An 11,361-nucleotide genomic window follows, 5' to 3' on the forward strand; every position below is an offset into this window, starting at 1 on the left:
AACCCCTGCTTCGGAGAACGCAATGGCACCCCACTCCAGTACTCTTGCCTGGAAAATCCCATGGACGGAGGAGCCTGGTAGGCTGCAGTCCATGGGGTCGCTAGGAGTCGGACACGACTGAGTGACTTCACTTTAGCTTTTCACTTTCATGCATTGGAGAAGGAAATGGCAACCCATTCCAGTGTTCTTGCCTGGAGAATCCCAGGGATGGGGGAGCTTGGTGGGCTGCCGTCTATGGGGTCGCGAAGAGTTGGACATGACTGACGTGACTTAGCAGCAACCCCTGCTTTAGGGTGTTAACTTCATCCACAGAAAATAGGTTCCTCCTGCTCCCATTCACCTTTACCTTGTAAAGCTGAATGGATAAAAGCAATGGCTTTGGAGCCAGATATACCACCGTTCAAGTCCCTGCATCACAGCTGCCTGCTGCTGCTGCTAAGTCGCTTTAGTTCAGTTCAGTCGCTCAGTCGTGTCCAACTCTTTGCGACCCCATGAATTGCAGCATGCCAGGCCTCCCTGTCCATCACCAACTCCCGGAGTTCACTCAAACTCATGTCCATAGAGACGGTGATGCCATCCAGCCATCTCATCCTCTGTTGTCCCCTTCTCCTCCTGCCCCCAATCCCTCCCAGCATCAGAGTCTTTTCCAATGAGTCAACTCTTCACATGAGGTGGCCAAAGTACTGGAGTTTCAGCTTTAGCATCACTCTTTCCAAAGAACACCCAGGGCTGATCTCCTTTAGAATGGACTGGTTGGATCTCCTTGCAGTCCAAGGGACTCTCAAGAGTCTTCTCCAACACCACAATTCAAAAGCATCAATTCTTCGGCGCTCAGCTTTCTTCAGTCATGTCCAACTCTTAGCGACCCCATGGACTACAGCCTACCAGGCTTCTCTGCCCATGGGATTTTCCAGGCAAGAGTACTGGAGTGGGTTGCCATTGCCTTCTCTGTCACAGCTGCCCACCCGTGTGTAAATTTCTTCATCTTCAGGCTTCTAACCTAAAGTTAGGAATGATAACCCTACATTTAAAGTAGAGCTGTTGTGAGGATAACATGCACTAGCCTATAAAAAGCATCTAGTACAGTGCAATGCACTTTGTAAGCACTTTATAAACAATAATTTGTTATTTTTTTCTTACTTTCACTGTTATCCCCACATTGTAATCTGTCCAGCCCTTCAACCTTGATTTTTTGGGGCCTAAATCTCTTGCCTTCTCTTGTCAATTGTTTTTTTTTCTCTCTGGAATTGAATACAAACCCAGGTTTGTCCCAGTTCACTGGTGGGTGTTCTTCAGGAACAAGAATTTAGGCTGCCTGACATTTTTATTTATAAAATTTATTTCCAGGTAGAGTTTGTGCTTCCCTGGTGGCTCAGATGATAAAGAATCTGCTTGCAACACAGGAGACCCGCATTCAATCCCTGGGTGAGGAAGATCCCCTAGAGAAAAGAATGGATACCCACTCTAGTATGCTTGCCTGGAGAATTTCATGGACAGAGAAGCCTGATGGGCTACAGTCCATGGGGTCAGAAGGAGTCAGATACGACTGAGCAACTAACACACACAGAGTTTTGTTGCAATGTCCAGCAGTTTTTATCTAAAACTTGAATGTAGGTGATTAGGCCCCTTGAGGCCTAGGCCTCAAGTCAGCAGTGCCTGACCCTGCACTTGCTGGCCATGAGGTGTGCACACTACTTCTCATCTCTGAACCTCAATCTCCTCAGTTATAAAATGAAGAGTCTGGCTCTTAATCTGCAGGGATGTAATGAGGAATCCATAAGAGAGCAACGGTAACACCCATGTGCCTGGCATAGAGTAGGCAAGGATAAGGCTAGTTTCCTTTCCTCAAGCAGACCATCACTGTATTTTTAAATTTTAATTTAATTGGCTCTGCTGGGCTTCAGTAGTTGAGGCACACAGACTTAGTTGCCCCTGCAGTATATAGAATCTTCCTGGACCAGGGATCGAACTCGTGTCTCCATGGCAGGCAGATTCTCAGCCACTGGACCACAGGGATGTCCCCATCACCATCTTAAAATACTGCCATGAGGATCCTAACAGAGAGGTCCCACCTCTAAGAAAATAGCAAGGCTCCCCCTCTCCTCTTGCATCTTCTACCTCTTCCTTACACCTTTTGTTTCTCTGAAACTCAGTCATTCTGCAGTTGGGGGTGGGGCAACACAGGAAAGAGAGGGGGTCCTGGGACTCAGCCAGCCCCAAAGTGGCCCTGCTTAGATGCCATCTGGTCAGGAACTAGAGTTGCTGCTTAGAAAAACACATCCGTTCTGGGCACCACTACCTCAGGGAAAACTCTGAGAGACTTAAAAAACAGCAGTAAAGATGATTAAAGAGTTAGAGCAAAGGGCCCGTGAGGAAAGACTACAGAACCTGGATTAAGGCAGGGTGCAGGAGGGGGAGGCAGGGCTGCTGAAAAACTGTTTCCAAAGAGATGAAGCCAAACAAACAAACAAAAAAACATATAGTAGAAGATTAATGGTATAGATTGGGAGGGATGAATCTGGGACAGGGCAATGGATGGGTCTTGGCAGGTCTAACTGAGGCAGTAACCTGAAGTTGGGGAATTTCTTTATGAAAAAGGATGCAAGGGACTTCCTTGGTGGTCCAAAAGTTAACACTGCCTTCCAATGCAGGGGGTGTGGTTTCAATCCCTGGTTAGGGTTAGGGTTAGGGTTAGGGGGAACTAAGATCCCACATCCCACAGCCAAAAAAATAAATAAATATAAAGTTAAATTTAAAAGAATGCTAAATTATTCCCACAAAACTAGTAGGGCCCTTTCTGGACTTCAGGTGAGGGACCCTGAAGCTCTATTGATTTCACCTCTATCAAGTAAATTTACCTCTAGTCGATGGTGTGACAGGTGAGCTGTTAACAGATTTGGGAAATGGTCCCAAAGCTTGATTGTTCTGCAAACTCTGCCTGGCAACGCCTTCTTCCCCTAACGAATGCCTTTTTAGCCTGCAAAACACAACAGCAGCGTGCTCTCTCCTCAGACATCTCACCAGATACAGCTTTCCCCTGCCGCAGTGGTTCCGGGCCTCACCTCACCTGTCACCTGTCACGCACGCACAGTGCTTATATGGACCACTCCACCTGTGCATTAGTTGTCTAATGCTGTATAATACATTTCTCCAAATATAGTGGCTTAAAACCATACTCATTATCTCACTGTAGATGAGGCCTCCGGGCATGGTTTCATCTTGTCTCAGCTGTAAGAGATCAGCTTCCCAGCTCACACGATTGTTGGCAGGATTCGATTCCTCAGGCTGTTGGACTGAGGCCTCAGTTCCTCAAGAGCTGCTGGCCGGAGGCCTCCCGCTGTTCCTTGCCATATAGACCTCTCCAGCCAGCAAGCATGGCAGCTGGCTTCATCAGAGCAAGCAGATTAGAAGGCAAAAGAGAGAGTGGCAGCAAAGCAGAAGTCATAGTCCTTTGTAACCTAGTCACAGAGGTGACACCCCAGCACTTTGGTCATATTCCACTCATTAGAAGCAACTGACTAGGTCCAGCTCGTACTCATAAGTAGGGAGTCACTAAAGGTCATAAATAGCAGGAGGTGAGGATCATTTGGAAGCCTGTCAGAAGCTGCCAGCTACAAATATCACTCCTACTCCTTCCTGTCACTGCCTGTTGTCCTGCCTGTCTCTGCCAGACCCTTAGGAGTGCCTTGAAGATGGGGAGCACAGTTTATTCATATCTTAGTACTCCTCAGTGACTAGCCCAGGCCTCTCAAACTTGTTAAGTGAATGGATAATGAATAAATGAATGACTGGTTACTCACTGTAGCAGAAATGGAACCAAGGGCAACGGTATCACATTTCTTAAGAGAGAGTGCTGTTTATTGCCCTTTCACCTATCACTTCATTTCCAGAAAATTAAGGAAATAATCAGAAAAATAATAACAAGGATATATTCAGAAGTTTGTAAGTTAGTTGCAAGAATATTCTATAGAATTGTTTATAATAGCAAACCTCCCCCTCAAAAACAAAAACAGCTAACCTGTAAACTACCTGAATGTCCAGTGATAAATAAAGGCTGATTAAGTGCATTATGCTACAGTTCTGCAGTGGATAATCTATTGTTATAAAAGTGAAAAATATGGAACAATGCTAAGTGACAGGAAAAGATGCTTGCAATGTTGAACATTATTTTCAGTTTCAGTTCAGTTCAGTTGCTCAGTCGTGTCTGACTCTGCAACCCCATGGACTTCAGCACGCCAGGCCTCCCTGTCCATCACCAACTCCAGGAGTTTACTCAAACCCATGCCCACTGAATCAGTGATGCCATCCAACCATCTCATCCTCTGTCATCCCCTTCTCCTTCCACCTTCAATCTTTCCCAGCATCAAGGTCTTTTCCAGTGAGTCAGTTCTTCACATCAAGTGGCCAAAGCATTGGAGTTTCAACTTTAACATCAGTCCTTCCAATGAATATTCAGGACTGATTTCCCTTAGGATGGAGTGGTTGGATCTCCTTGCTGTCCAAGGGACTCTCAAGAGTCTTCTCCAACACCACAGTTCAAAAGCATCAATTAGTTTAATACCTTATAATATTGCACAGTATTTGTTGTACATCTACAGATTACAGAATAGTATATGCAGTTCACATTTGTACAAAGTAACTATACATATAGAAAAAGTCTGGAAGGATTTAATCAGTTTTGAGTGGACATGAGGTTCAGATAAACTGATTTTTTAAAACTTGTTGGAGTATCGTTGATTTACAAGGCTGTGTTAGTTTCAGGTGTACAATAAAGTGCATCCATTATACATATCCGCATATCCACTCTTTTTCAGATTCTTTTCCCATATAGCCATTACAGAGTATTGAGTAGAGTTCCCTGTGCTGCACAGTAGGTTCTTACTAATTATCTGTTTTATATACAGTAGTGTGTATATGTCAATCCCAATCTCCCAATTTATTCCTTCCTGCATTTCTCTCCTGGTAATTATATGTTTGTTTTCTACATCTGTGACTCTGTTTCTGTTTTATAAGTTTGTAAGTTCTTTTTTCTTAGGTTCCACATACAAGTGATATCACGTATTTGTCTGTCTGTCTTACTTCACTCAGTATGACAGTCTCTAGGTCCATTCATGTTGCTACAAATGGCATTATTTAATTTTTATGGCTGAGTAATATTCCGCTGTATATATGTACAACAGCTTCTTTATCCATTCCTCTGTTGATGGACGTTAGGTTGCCTCACGTCTCGGCTGTTGTAAAAAGTGCTGCAGTGCACGTTTTGCATGTATCTTTTCGAATTATGGTTTTCTCTGGATATATGCCCAGGAGTAGGATTGCTGGATTACATGGTATCCCTATTTTAAGTTTTTAAGGAACCTCCATACTGTTCTCCATAATGGTTGTACTAATTTACATTCAACAGTGTGGGAGGATTCCCTTTTCTCCATACCCTCTCTAGTATTTATTTTTTTTTGTAGATTTTTTTTTTTTGATGATGGCCATTCTGACCTCATTATAGTTTTAATTTGTGAAGCCACTCAGTCATATCTGATTCTTTGTGACCCCTATGGACTGGGGCCTGCCAGGCTCCTCCATCCATGGAGTTTTCCAGACAAGAATACTGGAGTGGGTTGCCATTTCCTCCTCCAGGGGATCTTCCTAACCCAGGAATTGAACCCAGGTCTCCTGCATTTCGGGAGGATTCCTTACTGTATGAGTCACCAGGGAAGGCCATTTGATTTGCATTCCTCTAAAAATTGAGCATATTTTCATGTGGTTTTTGGCCATTTGTATGTCTCCTTAGGAGAAATGTCTTTTTAGATCTTCCACCCATTTTTGTTTGGGCAGCTTGTTTTTTTGATATTGAGCTATGAGAGCAGTTTCTGTATTTTGGAGATTAATCCCTGCTCAGTTGCTTCATTTGCAAATATTTTTTTCTGTGGATTGTCTTTTCATTTTGGTTATGGTTTCTTTTGCTATGTAAAACTTTTTAAGTTTAACTGGGTCACACTTCTTTATTTTGTTTTTATTTTCATTACTCTAGGAAGTGGATCAAAAAAGATGTGAAAAGAACATTTTAAATTGCTTAAACAAGCAGGTATGTGTTTCTGGGATTTTTGATTGCTTGTTTTCACATAACAAGATGCTAAGGCAAGCTCTGGCCTTGGTTCTCTCCGGCTCAGTACCACTGCAGGAATTTTGTCCTTTCCCTCATGCTCGCTACCCCATAGTCATAGATGATTGCCCCAGCTCCAGGCCTCACATGCACTTTCAAAGAAGGAAGAACAGCTAAGGGGAAGCTCCAGTCACGGCTAACTCTTTACTAGGAAAGCAAAAGCTTTCCCAGAAGTCCCCCAGTATACTTCTCTAACCCTCTCATTGACTGAGTTACACGGACATTCGATGGTACTGAAAGTCAGTGGTACTTACTAGAATGGATATGAGCATCACTTCTTCTATATCATGTCCTAAAAGGAAATTGTTAGCCATCTACTTCCTCTTTGCCCCCCTTTCCCACAGGCTGGGAATGTAGATGTAGCAATAGAGAGCTTGTTTCAGCAATGTCCTAGGAAAAATATATATAACAAACAAACAAAAGAAAACAAAAATAACAAAGTCCTAGGAAAAGGCAGATCAACAAGAGAGAGGGAACTAGTGTCCTTCAGTGACACCTGGGGCAGAAGCACTCACCTCTGAATTCACTCTGATCCACTCAGAGGCTTAAAGAGATAAAACAGCAGCAACTATTAAACAAGATATACATATTTAAAGTATTCTGTATTTTTAATCTCTTTATTAAAACAGCTATTCTGTTCCTCAACTAATACAGAAAACAAACTGCATGATACTAATGGTTGTCATTAATAGTTAGAAAGGGAGTTAGGAGCTAAGATGAAAGAAGAGAGGGGTCAAATAAGTGCAGGAATGGGAGAAGAGGTTTTTATAAAGAGTTCTTGGAAAATACAAAAGCCTGTGTTATTGGGGGAGGCAACTGAACTATAACAGGCAGGGCATTGATGGAGCTCGGTCAGAAGCCCTGCTGGGCTCTGTTTTGGCTAGAATTGGGGCTGCAGCTAAACACAAATACCAAGATGAAGCTGAACAGTGCAACCTTGTATATGATGCAAAGATCCATGGTTGAAGAAGGGTCTGTGAAGCTTTGAATCAGGTGAGACGGCCATCAGTCAGAGTCTTTAGGTTGTAAACAGGCAACCTGGACAGAAGGCAACTCTGGCTCTCTTAAATACAGCAAAACCAAAAAGAAATTTATTAGAAGGACACCGAGGATATCAAAGCATCCAGGGAAGATCTTACAGCCGAGTTCTAGGAAAGGACAAGATCCAAGTCAACTCTGGGAATCCCACTAGCAGAAATATCTAATCTCTTCTAGGTCAGAATCACCTGGAAGACTTGTTAAAACACAGATTGCTGGGGCCTCCACCCAGAATTTCTGATTCAGAGGATGTGGGGTGGGGTCCGGGAATTTGTATTTCTGACAAGTTCCCAGATGCTGATGCTGGTGATCCAGGGACCACATATAAGAACTACTTTTCCAGGTAAACACATCAAATAATTCAGCACCAACTACCTTCCATCCCCAAGTGTTTCCTCTCAAGGTTGCAAAGTCCTGAGAAAGTTTAGTTGACTCAGAGTTGAGTCACTCCTGTGGTCAGAGAGGTAGTCCTATGATTGGCAGCCTTGTGAGTGTCACATAGGGTGGGGGTGGGAGAGAAGTTTCCCAAAGGAAAGAACAATGGACAGACAAAAATAGATGTCCTCAATGTAGTAACTGGCCAAGCTGAATGCACCGCTCTCTCCGTCTGCCCCAAGATCTGCTATAACAACTTCTCTCAGCACAGAAAATTCCAGAAGAGAATTTTTAAATTATTTATTTATTTGACTGTGTCAGGTCTTAGTTGCAGTGTGCAGGCTCAGTATTTGTGATGCACGAGCTTAATCGGCCCACAGCTTGTGGGATTAGTTTCCCCAAACAGGGATCAAACCTGTGTCCCCCTGCATTGGAAGGCAGATTCTTAACCACTGGACTGCCAGGGAAGTCTCAGAAGAGAGAACTTTTTAAAAAGAAAAGACGGAAGGAGAATGTGGACTCTTGAACTGCTATCTTTATTCAAGCCTCATTCTATTTTCTAGCCAGGAGACTCCTGCCCCCTAGAGGCCAGCAATATATTCCACAGATGCCTTGGTGACTTAGAGAAGCCCCATGGAGGCAGTAGACTTTGCGCTGGGGACCATTTTGCCCAGGACAACCTGTCATCATGCGTGCTGTGGCTTTTCTCAGCCGCAGAGAGACTGACATCAATATATAGTGATAGTGAAAGTTGCTCAGTCGTGTCTGACTCTTTGCGACCCCGTGGACTATACAGTCCATGAAATTCTCCGGGCCAGAATCCCTGAATGGGTAGCCTTTCCCTTCTCCAGGGGATCTTCTTGACCCAGGAGTCAAACTGGGATCTCCTGCATTGCAGGCGGATTCTTTACCAACTGAGCTATCAGAGAAGCCCCAAACAGATAGTTTGTAAGAAGACTAAACACATGTTTTTGCAGTATATTTTATATGCTTTCACAGTGAACATTTTCCTTCAGAAAAACTATGGCGAAAAAAAAAAAAATGGTAACCTAAGTACCCAAGCATATAATTGTGTAACTCTGTATTGTTATCTATCAAATTTTCTTTAAATTAGGTTCAACCACCTGAGCTTATAAGCCTATAGGATGATTTAACATAGCAACATGGAGTGTGTTAAAAACATGCTCAAATTTATATAACAGTCAACGTAACATGCCATATTAACAGGATAAAGGACAAAACATATGATTATCTCAACAGATGCATAAAAAATTTGACAAAATCCAACATTTAACAAAATCCAACACTCAACAAACTAGGAATAGAAGGGCTCTTTCTTAGCCTGATGAATGTCATCTACAGAAGCCCCACAGATAGCACAATAGTACTTAATAGTAAAAATTGAATGTTTTACCTTAAGATCAGTTGTTAAGATTACTGTTTGCCAGGGGCTGGGGAAGGGGGAAGTAGGAATTTGCTAGCAGGTACAGGGTTTTTTGGGGGGTGATAAAAATGTTCTGAAGTTAGTAACAGTGGTTGCCAACCTTTGCATGAATGTACTAAAAACCACAGAATTAGTCATTTTAAAATGGTAAGTTTTGTGATATGTGAATTTTACCTCAAATAAAATTGTTACTAGAAAATATAGAACTTCCCTGGTTGTCCAGTGATTAGAATTCTGCGCTTCCACTGCAGGGAACTCAGATTCAATCCCTGGTCGGAGAACTAAGATCCTGCATGTGTCGTGGCATGGCCTGTGTGTGTGTGTGTGTGTTTGTGTGTGTGTGTGTGTTTGTGTATACATACAAACACATGGGGACAACTAGTGATTGTGTAGCTGGAAGTGGTGGGAGGGATCCCATAATCCCTGGAATAATGCTTGGAATAGAAGAATTATTTATTTAAGAATTATTTATTCTCTTTAACTTTCCCAAAACTGGTGGAAAGGGAGCCCAACTGAATAATTTAATTTTGCTAAAGAAAAACAAAAAAAGAACTCTATAATTGTCAAGTACCCTTTGTTTCAAAGGGCCTTTTTTTTTTGCCATGCCAAGGAACTTGTGGAATCTCAGCTCCCCAACCAAGGATTCAACCTAGGCCCATGGCAGTAAAAGTGCCTAGTCTTAACTACTGGACAACCAGGGTTTTCCTTCAAAGAGCGCTTTAATGAGTATTCAGTTGGGTCAGTTTCACCCTGAGGCTTAATCTAGAGCAGAGAAGAAATCCCATGGATGGAGGAGCCTGGAACGCTATAGTCCATGGGGTCACGAAGAGTCGGACACTTACTGAGGGACTTCACTTTCACTTTTCACTTTCATGCACTGGAGAAGGAAATGGCAACCCACTCTAGTGTTCTTGCCTGGTGAATCCCAGGGACGGCAGAGCCTGGTGGGCTGCCATCTGTGGGGTCGCACAGAGTTGGACACGACTGAAGCGACTTAGCAGCAGCAGCAGCATAGAGTCAGAAAAGTTTTGGAACAGACTGCTGGAGACTAGAATGAAGCTAGAGTGAGGCTGACTCCCAAGGAGGGATAGAGCCAGAAAGAAATTCCTCTTGGCAGTAATGGTCCATGAACTTCTAGGACAGTGGTGTCTTGTAAATAACTTTAAGTTGGTGTGCTACTGTGCTGAACTTTTCCTTCTGTTTCACTAAAGCCTCAGTAAACCCTGCTAAGTGTTAGGACTACTTGGAGAATTGAAGGAATCACTACTTTGAGAGCCTGTGAGAAAAAATAACACCAAAGAAACAAGAGTAACAGTGAAAAACGGATGATTTCTTAGGCTAGCCTGAGGGTTGTTTTTGTTCAGTTGCTCAGTCCGACTCTTTGTGACCCCATGGACTGCAGGACGCTAGAATTCCCTGTCCATCACCAACTCCCAGTACTCAAACTCATGTCCATTGAGTCAGTGATGCCATCCAACCATCTCATCCTCTGTCGGCCCCTTCTCCTCCTGCCTTCAATCTTTCCCCGCATCAGGGTCTTTTCTAATGAATCAACTCTTTGCATCAGGAGGCCAAAGTACTGGAGCTTCAGTTTCAGCATCAGTCCTTCCAAAGAATATTCAAGGTTGATTTCCTTTAGGATAAACTGGTTGGATCTCCTTGCAGTCCAAGGAGCTCACAGGAGTCTTCTCTAACACCTTTCTTCAAAAGCATCAATTCTTCAGCATTCAGCCTTCTTTATGGTGATAGACAGGGAGGCCTGGTGTACTGCGATTCATGGGGTCGCAAAGAGTTGGACACGACTGAGCGACTGATCTGATCTGATGGTCCAACTCTTACATCCATACATGATTACTGGAAAAACCATAACTTTGACTAGACAGATCTTTGTTGGCAAAGTAACGTCTCTGCTTTTTAATACGCTGTCTAGGTTTGTCATAGCTTTTCTTCCAAGGAGCAAGCGTCTTTTAATTTCATGGCTGCAGTCACCATCTGCAGTGATTTTGGAGCCCAAGAAAATAAAGTCTGTCATCATTTCCAGTTTTCCCATCTACTTGCCATGAAGTGATGGGACCAGATGCCATGATCGCTGGGATTCCAAGTCAAACTAAGGCTTAATAAGCACCCTCTGAGAAACCAGAAGGGAAGGGTAAAAGGACCTGAGAATTGTAGAGGGCCTACTATGTGCTTTCCTGAGGTTTCTTAGGTAGGACAGCAGAGCATGGATTTAAATCCATGCCCTTTTGGGTCCAAAGTCACTGCACTTAGCACCGGGGGAAGAGAGCAGAGGGGCCAAGACAGAGAAGAGCTATACTACTGAGATAGAGAAAGCTGTCCAGCTGGCATC

This window comes from Bison bison, unplaced genomic scaffold, assembly GCF_000754665.1.
Source record: "Bison bison bison isolate TAMUID 2011002044 unplaced genomic scaffold, Bison_UMD1.0 scf7180017864516, whole genome shotgun sequence".
Lineage (NCBI taxonomy): Eukaryota > Metazoa > Chordata > Mammalia > Artiodactyla > Bovidae > Bison > Bison bison.